The sequence below is a fragment of the Zonotrichia albicollis genome, chromosome 2 (assembly GCF_047830755.1).
Source record: "Zonotrichia albicollis isolate bZonAlb1 chromosome 2, bZonAlb1.hap1, whole genome shotgun sequence".
Classification (NCBI taxonomy): domain Eukaryota; kingdom Metazoa; phylum Chordata; class Aves; order Passeriformes; family Passerellidae; genus Zonotrichia; species Zonotrichia albicollis.
The window spans coordinates 24674403-24684989 of record NC_133820.1 but is presented as its reverse complement, the minus strand read 5'-3'; positions in this window follow the sequence as shown (position 1 = coordinate 24684989).

Here is a 10587-nt window from a genome sequence, read left to right as displayed (position 1 = left end):
CCAATACAGCTTTTCTGCCCACCACATTTAAGACTGCAGGTTCATTTTGAATGTGCCAGAATTGCTGTGTGATATTTTCAATTTTTTTTTCCATGCAGGGACTGGCTGGTTTCTTACAAACCATCAGTGGTGCTCTGCATAAGTATTCTGCATAACAACAGCTACAGGAGGGGATGAACAAAGTAAAAAGTTGGTCTAGATTTAGATAATTATCCAAACAATATCATGTTAGGTTGTATAGCCATTTAAGAAAAGCAGTTATCTGGACTATTTGCCTTTGTAAGTACCCTGTGTTAGTCAGCAGATGGCATTCATTGTACATTAACTATTCTACCAATATCACCACAACTACTTTAAAGCACAAAGCATATGGTTTCCTCAAAGAGACACATTATTTCCTCATTTGCAGTTCAGTGTTAATTGCAAACTATTTAGTGACAAACAAAGAAGGTAATTTTTCATCCCCATTTACTTGGAGTAACAGATTAAATAGAGTCTACCATTGTGCAAAATGTAAATAAGACCCATGACACTAAAAGGGTATTCAGGATATACAAGTTAATGGAAGGTCAGACGTTGGTTTTTGGCAGGAAACTCAACAGCACTGCTGACACATTTTGGATAAGTCTAATTGAGAGGTTCTAGCAAAGTGCCAAAAGGGGTAAATATATTTTTTCTCCCTTCAACATTAGTACAGATAGCAAAAAGCCCTTCAACATTAGTACAGATACCAAAAAGCTCACTTAAAATGGCTTCAAAATAAATTTTTGTATTTTCATTGTTAATACAGGCCACAATGGAATGGTGATAACATACCCCAACCTCACAAAAGCGCTGATAATCTTCACAGGCTGCCCTTTCAGTATCTCTGGGGAGGAGTCTGGCTGTTCCACACAACCCTGATGCACACATTGTTCTCTGGCATGCCTTGAACCTATGCTCATACCCATCTGTCTAGATGGCATGATGCCTGCTGCTCATAAGGTGTCATATCAGTTTTGATAGGGCATAAGTGCCAATTAGAGATTGCTTTTCAGCTAGACTGTAGAAAGTGAAAAGTGTCATTTTCCTTTACAAGGGGAATGTCCTAGTGGAAGATAATAAAATGAAGCCCATGTCCCTCAGCCCTTTTGACTACAGTTACCAAAATAATTTTGGAGGCACAAAAAGCAAAATTAGCACAACAGGAAATTTTCAAATTCTCATCTGTTTTCACTCATTTAATGAATAAATTTATGATACTTCATAGTTTTAATTCTCAAAGGCTTCTTTGAATACAGAAATAATTTTACAAGTGATAATTTACACACATATACATGTATATTTGCCTACACATGGAATTTATTTCCATTTTGCCCAACTCCTGATATTTCATTATGTAAATTCTATTTTTAAATAGTAGTGAGCAAATTTGGCATATTCCTGATGCAAAGCCTTCAGACTGTACCTTCAACCCATTCCCCAAATTCTGCACTCATGGAAAAGATTTTACTCAGACAGCTGTTACCAGGAATGTATTCATTTAAAGTAGGAGAATATGTATTCCAACAGCTTTTCCTCATCATTTTTCTCCTTCTGACTGTTTGTGATCTTCCTCAGACAGAATTATAGATGTACCTGCTTAACAGGATAAAATCATCTGCTTTTTCATTTACCACATCTCACAGAGGAGTCTGAAGTACCACAGGATTTAGTTATTCTGTGCTGTAGTACACTGTGAGGTGTCTCAGTGTAGCAATGAGGAGATAAAGCACTCTCCTAAATGGTAGTACCTATTACACAAGTCAGTAACCCATAGGCACAGGGATGTCACTACAACATCTAGGTGCCAAATACCCTGGGTTCTGGCATGATGCTCTCAGCATGCACAGGAGCCAGTTGGCAGTGCATTTGGGAGTCAAGCTTGATGAGTTTGGATGGCACACAGGCGCACAAATTTTCTTTCCTAATGTTATTTCCCAGTGCAAAAAGACCATGGTATTGCACAGGTGAGTTCCTCCCTGCCCACCTTTCTCCATCCTAGCAGGAGAAGTTTCTTCTTCTTCTTCACATAGAGGAAACAGGTGAACACAGGAACCCAGGGAAGCCCACATGACAATGGTTATATTATTGATTTTCTCACAAAAGAAAAATTTTCTCTGAAGAACAAGATTTGGCATCTGTGTGAAAGTCACCAAATCACTTGGTGTTTTATTAGAAATTGGCAATACTTTAAGAGATAGTATAGTTAGTAGCCATATGCTTTTCCTGTACTTCAAAAGAATTCCACTAATGTCCATATGAAGCTTCTAACTCATAATTGCAGGAAATTTTTTTGCACGGAGCAAAACACAGAAACATTTCAACAGGCGTATGTCTAAAAGGGTCTTTCTTAACCTGTAGGAGGCAATCCCAGATCTCTGATGATGAGCTGTGCTATTTTTCTCTACCAAAATAGGAACATTTTTAGCTGAATATACCTGACATCCAGTATATATGTACTGCATGGTATTGACACATCCCAGGTGAGGACATTTCAGGTCACTGGCTCCAGTGTATTTCAGTGCTGTTCAGTGAGCCATGAAAACTCAGTGTGATCACTGGTTGTTGATGTTCCCCATCACAAACAATAATTACAGGGGTTGCTACTGTGACCAGTTGGAAAATGCCATCCATGACAGGGACAACCATATTGTCCAGGGGTAATGCCACTGTGTGTTTATTTATGCAAAACTCCTTGTTCTGGCCTGAGCCTGCAGATCCAGGCTAGTCCTTTCTTTATTGCCATTATACATTTGTAATGATTATCTCTGGAAGCTGATTCCTCCCACACAGGCTGTAAGGTGAGATGTGTCTTTATGGTCTGTAATTACAGGGGATAGGAAATGGAACAAATAAAGCCAGGAGCATCAATGGCTATCAGCTGAGACAGGGGAATTTTTGTCTCCAAAACCAGTTTTAGGCTCTGCAGGTTCCAAAAACATAAGTTATGACAGAAACAGAAAAGAGCCATCTGGTCCAATTTGTCTGCATATTTGTGCTGTTCTGAATCCCAGCTCTTACTTTATTCTACAGATTCCTTATTTTCCTTTCCTAGCACAGATATAATTTGATATTTGTCACTGAATGTACAACCGTTTGCTTTCATTATTTTCCTGGGTCATTTTGAAATTTTATGTCTGACCTCTGCCGCATTCTCCTCCACTGTGTTCCACATGTGCTTTGCTTTTGATTCCTATTTTTTAGTTAGCATTCTGCAAAAATTTCAGCATAATACTGGTGGAAACTACCTTAATATTGCTTAGTGTGGCCTAAACTTTTGCAAACATCTGTGATGTGATCTTTCAACCTGATCTATTTTTTGTAACTATAACTCAAAGGCCTTTGCTGGAACTGTACAATTTATTTGGTTATAGTCTTTTTATTCCAGCTTGCTGTCATTGTATTATAGAGATACACACTCTGATCTATATTCAGAAAGACCACCTCTGAAGTGGAGCTAGGAACATCTCAATATTACCAGATAACAATGTATTTACAACTACATGGTCTCCCTTCGCTCACATTCCTCTCATTAACTTGACACAAAATCCATTGTTTCACAAGCTCTGGATACAAGCCTGGCACTATGATAGAAATGTCTGAAATTCTGAACCTTTTAATTTCTGAAGCAGTCAGATTCCAGAAGGACATGAAGAACATCAGACTAAAAACAGCTGAATGTTATGGGCATATTTCCTTTAATACTAATACAAAATAAAGTGATGATAATAGAATTATAGAATATTCTGAGCTAGAAGGATCAAATCCAGCTCCTGGCCCTATAAAGGACCCTCCAAGCATCACACATGTGCCTGAGAGCATTGTCCAAATGCTTCTTGAGCTATGTCAGACTTGGTGCTGTGACCACTTCCCTGGGGAGTCTGTTCCAGTGCCCAACCACTCTCTGGGTGAGGAATCTTTTCCTAATATCCAACCTAAACCTCCCCTGGCACAAATTTAGACCATTCCCTTGGGCCCTATCACTGGTCACCACAGAGCAGAGATCAGTTCCTGCCCCTTCTCTTCCCCTGAAATGGAAGTTGTAACTGCAGGGAGGTTTTCCCTCAGTCCTCTCCAGGCTGAACAGACCCAGTGACCTCAGCTGCTCTTCACACAGATTCCACTCAAGGCCCTTCCCTGTCTTATTTGCTCTCTCTAAGGCACTCTTTAACAGCTTAATATTTTTCTTATACTGTGCTGCCCAAAACTGCCCACAATATTCAAGGTGAGGCTGCCTCAGTGCAGATTAGACCTGGACAATTCTCTCCCAGGTGTGGTGTCACAGACACCTTTTCATAAAAATCCTTTCTTTAGGATTTTTCTCCCTTCTGAGAAGCTGTGGCCTCAGCAACAAAATGTAAACAACGATTATTTGCTGCTGTGGAATGCAACAAGTGGATCCGTGATTGGTCTCGGGTAGATGTTTGGATTTACTAACCACTCATGGCAGAGCTGGGTCTCTCTCTCTGCTGAGACACAGACCTTTGTTATTCATTCTTTTCTATTCTTAGCTTAGCTAGCCTTCTGAGAACTTTCCTTCTATTCTTTTTAGTATAGTCATAATGTAATATATATATATCATAAAGTAATAAATCAAGCCTTCTGAACATGAGGTCACATTCTCGCCTCTCTCTTCATCCTGCAATCCTTATGACCACGGTTACAGTGTGGCACTGGTGTTACTCTGTTTACTGGGCTGGAAGGTCATCCACTATTAGAAAAACAACCATCATTACAGTTAGATGTGTTTAACATTAGAGAAGTGCCATGAAGACTGGCTGCTTTTCTTCATTCTTCTGGTGTTGGACAAAGGATTTTGGTGTGGATATGGATGAACACCTTTAGCCAAGACATGAGCAAGGGATGGAATTTAGGCAGCATCATCAACATTTCCAATTTATTTGAGTATTAAACTGATAGCTTTCTTCAGTATCCTTATGTTTACTAAAATCCTAAAGAATGATTAATTCATTAGACTATGGACATAACTCTGACCAGCTTGGTAGTTAAGACATTATGTGAAAGGCCATAATACCAAGCTTTGTCCCAGCTCCACCAGAAGCTGAGTGGTTCAGTGAATCCCTTTGCTCCTCCATGTCTCAGTTTTTCAATCTTTAGAAATGAAACATTTTCCACCTTTTATTGTTGCTGTCTTCTCTTCTCCCTGACATGTGAACAACCTTAGGAGCAGTGTCTTGACTAAAGGTGCTGTTTAAGAGTTGCCAGGATTTTGTCCTGCCTAAGGGAAGACATCCAGAGTGTTTATTAATAAAATCCTCACATAAATTGCTCTGATTTTTGACTGCTAGAGCATTCGATGAGAGCCATGTCACATGTTTTAAAGGTCATAAGTGGACTTTGCATGTACAAAATGTACTGTGAGTGGCCAGTCCATGTTAAGTTTACACATCGGGGGTGAGGTGTGCTGCCTGTTTCCTCAAGACGTGGTGTTTGTTTCAATGCTTTGGAAGAGATAGCTCTGCATCAGTTTTCTCTACACAAATATAACAAAGCTGTAAATAATTTCTTTGAGCACAGATATTCAGGGCAGAAGTAAACAAATTTGTTCTGATTTGATTTGGTTAATTTCTCCAGTAATGTTGCCTTTATGTGTGACATTTGTTTTTGTAAAAGCAAAAGTGAGGCTGCAAAAATGTCCTTAAAAGAAGAGCACAGGCAATTTCACCACTTATTGTGCTAATGAGCCTCTCTGCCATCAACCCACTGAATGTTTTCTGCAAGAAGTGGCCAGCAACATCAATATGAGAATAAAATACACTGACCTATTTCACTACAAAAAGAGAAAGTAAGTTGTAATTTATCATTTAGGGACTTTTCTATATAGAGGGAGCTGAAGTTATTGTTTCAGTGAAAATTCACCATGACAATAATCCAATTACTGATGTCTGTGATCTGCTATAAAAGAAAAATGCTCTTGATGGCAGCAGAATTCTAGTCATAAGCATGTAACTCATGTCAGCACTCCAATTAAGTATTTTGTGCCATGTCTCTGCCACATGTAGGATGCTGAATAAGCTCCAACAAGCTGAAACTCAGCTGTGAGATTTTTTGCACTCTTTGTTTTGCTTTTTGTTTTTCTTTTTTTTTTTTCTTTTTAATTAAGAAAGCCCACTGAGTACTAAAAAGTAACTGAAATGGAGGAAATCACATAAAAATCTTATTTCTTTGAGGTTGGTGAAGATGACGGCCTTTAGTGGAACTGATTATTTTTTCTGTCACTCTGAACACTCTCTGATGTATAAATTTCAACTAAAAAATCTCAATGAAATGAATGGAATGATATGTTATAAAAATTAATTTGTGCTCTTTTTTATGTGAACAAAGTAGGTAAAAGAAGAGTAGGCTTCATACGAGTTCCCCTTGTCAAGAAAGATGTGCATTCTTTTATTTTGGATTCCTATTTTAAAATTTTTTTTCCTGTATATTTCCAGTTTTCTGCTATGAATTAAGAACTAATTTCCTATCAAATTCACATTGAACATGTGGAAGAGATTGCATAGATACATGAAGTCAGAGAAGAAGTCTGATCCAGTATGAAAACACATTAATATAAACATTTTCAGAAGTATTTCTCAGAGAAAAAAAAAACAGTAAGAAAAAAAGAAATTATTGTTGGTTCATTCTAAAAGTGTCTCTGGCCACAAAAAAACTTTATTCAGACCATCGATGCTGAGGAGTAAACTTGAAGAACCAGAAGTAAATGGCAATTTAAAATTAATTTTTTTCAGAATCACTTAACTCACTCCTCATTCTCAAGCATCCTGTAGTTTGTAATTTATTACTCTTTTAATATATAACTACAAGGCTGAAAAACTTTCTTGCTTCTGCTCTACAAATAAGAAATTGAAACCAAGCACTTGGAAAGTCTTGGTTACATTACGTGGTGTCAGAGTAAAATAATTAAACTCAAGAAGGATCTTGCAGAGAAGAAAAATTTATATATTTCAAATAATATCTTCAGTAAACTGAAAAAGACCTGGTTATAAATAACTAGTAGAAAACTATAGTCTGAAAAATTGAAATTGATGGAGCTTAGTGAAGGCTGGATGCGTCAAAAATATTCAACACCATTCTTTTTGGAGGGGAATAAGCATCCTAGAGTAATTGTCAGTCAAAACCTGTCTTTTTGAGGGAAAATTATGTGCATGGCCTATGGACAGAGGTGCAGAGGAGAACATATGTGGCCCGAAGTTTAGAATCCGACTAGCTGAGGGCGAAAGGCCGACGCCCCTCTGCTATTCCTGGCCAGCACCCTTCCGGAGTCTGATGGCCTCGGGCTGTGCTGGCTGCGGACTGGCGTACCTCGCTGGTATAGGAGAGGAACGGAGCTGACCATTTCCCGGGGGTTAAACATCGGTTTATTGAAGGTGATGCCGGATCCAAAAACACCGGGAAACCAGCCGGGAAAAAGTTTTTCTCATAGGGGGTAAAAACAGGATTATAAAGGAGGGGGGTGGGTACAGGCGGAGCCAATCGGGAAAGGTGAGGGGATGAACTTCACAGAACTGACACTCCATGGAGACCAATAATCAAAAGGTAAAGGAGGTGTCCTGGGACCCCAGCCAACCACCATCTCCAGAGAGGAGAAGGTTCTCGAAACCTGGGAGGAGGAAGGGAGTGATTGACTGGACAGGGAGGAAACAACTTTCACTTATAAGGGAAACCAGGGGAGGAGCAATGACATATCGGCAACTATGAATAGCGGCTGCTATAGCAGCTTAGCTGGCCGGCTAACGGTGGCGGGAAAGAAGGGGGAACGAAACCATTTTACACATAATAGGGGAGAACAATACATAAATTGGGGGAATAACACAAGAAACTTAACAACACACTACCACATCTCCCCGTTTTTTACCAAATAAAAATTAAAATGAAGAGAAAAGTCCAAATTAAGCTTAGAATGCAGGAACTCGCGGCTGGTCATGACAAGTGTCTTTGTCTTCTGAACATTGCAAGGGACAGTGGCACTCGGCGCAGTCAGTTTTCTCCGGACTAGCTTGCAAATTAGGAGGATGAAAATCAAAAGTGAGTTGGGGAAATGTACTAAAAGACAAAAGGTGAACAGTTAAACGCAAAATACTTAAACAGATGGTTCTGCCCCAAATAATAAATCCAGTTCGGGAGAAGGAGAAGAAATGGGGGAGGGAGGTTGGGATTAATAAACCAGAGGTAGTTCAGTGACGAGAGGGGTAGGAGCAGCAGTCTCAGCATTGGGGAGGAAGTAAACATCTGAGGAAACTGATGGTGTTTGGGAGGGTTTTCTCCGTCGCCGCGAGCACGCCTGAACCTGTGACTCAGCTTCCTTCTGCATCCTCTGCTTCGGGATGAGGGGCCTGACTCATTTGGATGGTCTTTTTCCTCTGTCTTCTTCCTATCTTGCTTCCGCCTCCATTCCATGTAGTCTTGGCGCATGGGACACTGAGGCATCCAATGCCCCACCTTGCCACAGAGATGGCAGGGATGGGTTGCTGATGTCCTCCTGCCGGACTCAGAAGTAGAAGGACCGGCCACGGGGGAAGCTTCAGCCTCTATGAAGTCTTGCTCGGGGCATTCAGCAAAATGCACAGATGTTCTCTTAGGCCTTGGGGCCAGGGAGACTTGACGCACTACGACATCTATCATGGCTTCTACTGTGGGCTTAGGACTTCGAGGGAGAGTTTTTATAGCCTTGCGGCAGTCAGCGTTGGCATTGCTATAAGCCATCTGCTCAAGCATTTTTTCCCTGTCATCCTCTCCGAGCGCTTGCGCTTCCACATATTTGTAGAGGCGTTCGATAAATTCCATGTATGGCTCTTGCGCTCCTTGCAAAACCTCAGCATCTTCCCATTGGGAGGTAACTACCTCTAACTTAAAGAAGGCCTGCTCAGCTGCTCGGGCCGTCTCTACTAGCTGGGATGGGAATAAGGCTTTAGCTTGATTTGCCCCTTCAGCCCACTGTCCTTCACCCAAAAGATGTTCTTGGGTAATTAACTGACCATCTGCGTCATGGGACAGTGATTCCCCCAAAAACTTGGGAGTACTTCCACTATTTCCCTCCTCCATTCCCTCACCCAGACTCTAAATTCCATGGGTCTGAGCCGGCTAGAGAAGAGGGACCTTAAATCAGTCGGTACGAGATCTCCCTGCGCGAGGGTATTGTGTAGCAAACCCCGGAAGTATTCTGACTCCCGGGAGTAGTCTTTCTGAGCTTTGCACAGTTCCTTTATTCGGACCTGTGCTAAAGGCACCCACTGTGCCTGTGCATTCCCCCCTTCCCCTAGATGGTAGGTTACCGGAGCGGCTTCTAACAGGGGAGCTTGCTCCGGTTTCCGGCTTCCCCCCCCCCCTCCTCTGAACACAAAGCGTGAGAGCTGGGGGGGGTGGCGTGGGAACCGAAACTGGAGGAGGTTGAGGTGGGGTTTGGCGCTGACGTAAGGCAAGGGAGTGGGCGCGGCAAAGTACCCTTCTCCGCCCCCCGGACGGCGTTCGGAGGCGGAGGGAAAAACGAAAACGGAACGGGGGGGAAGGGAGTGGGGGGCTGAACCGGGGGAGGGGTTTGAGGAGGAGCTGAAGGTGGGGCGGAGTGCTGAGGAGTGAGCGGGACGGAGGGAGGGTGTGAGAGAGGAGTAACTGGGCAAGGGGTGTGGTCAGGGTGAAGGAAGGGGTTGGTGCTTGGGAGGAACGGGTTAGCGGAAGAAGAAGGAGCTCTGGCGGCAGAGACCGCGTGGTCCCCGCCATCTTGGACAGTAAAGGAGATACTTTGTGGAATTTCATTACTAAACCGAACAAACTTAGGGGTTGAAACTGGGGACTTGAGAACTGGGGTAGAGGGTGAGGATAGAGGAGGAGCCTGGCTAGGGCTCCTCGGACGGGGAGGCTGAGCAGGTCGAGAGGGAGCAGGGGCAGAATGGTTTCCCTGCTTTTTGTTGGCCTTTAAAATCCCTTTCGAGGGCTCCTGCCTGTGTGAATAGGGAGAGGGCTGGGGGGTAAGGATGCGGGAACCGGGAGAACTGGGGAACAAACGCGAAGAAGAAAGATCCTTTCTTGAACTCCCGGCTGGGCGCAGCGAAGTTAATACTTTGCTTGCCCAGTATGCCACGTTAGACAACCGGGGTTCCCCAGCATTAACCTGTTGGTCTAATTTGGCCACAACGGCTGCCCAAAAACGCGGCTCTTTTGCAACTTCTGGGGAAACTTCAGGGAAATGTGAGAATACCCATTTAATCAACACTATCAACTCTTTCTTGGGGGCAGTAAAACCTCTTCCAAGTAACAAACCCTTAACTACAAAAAAAACTCCTTTTTGGGTTTTGCTCTGACCCACACCCATGATCGTGGGGGGTGTAGCGGCCCCGCCGCGGCAAACCGCGCGGAAAAGCCGCCCCGCGCTGAAAGAGCCCGCCGCAACCACTCAGCGCCGCGCCGAGAGCCCCGCTACTGGGCCCGGCGCTATCGTGTAAGAACACCGCGGGCGCGAAAGGCGGCAGACGGCAGTCCCCCGCGTAGAGCTCCCAGGGAAAATTAAAAAGGCAGGGGAGGAACCGAGTCCGGGGTTCACCTAATCAA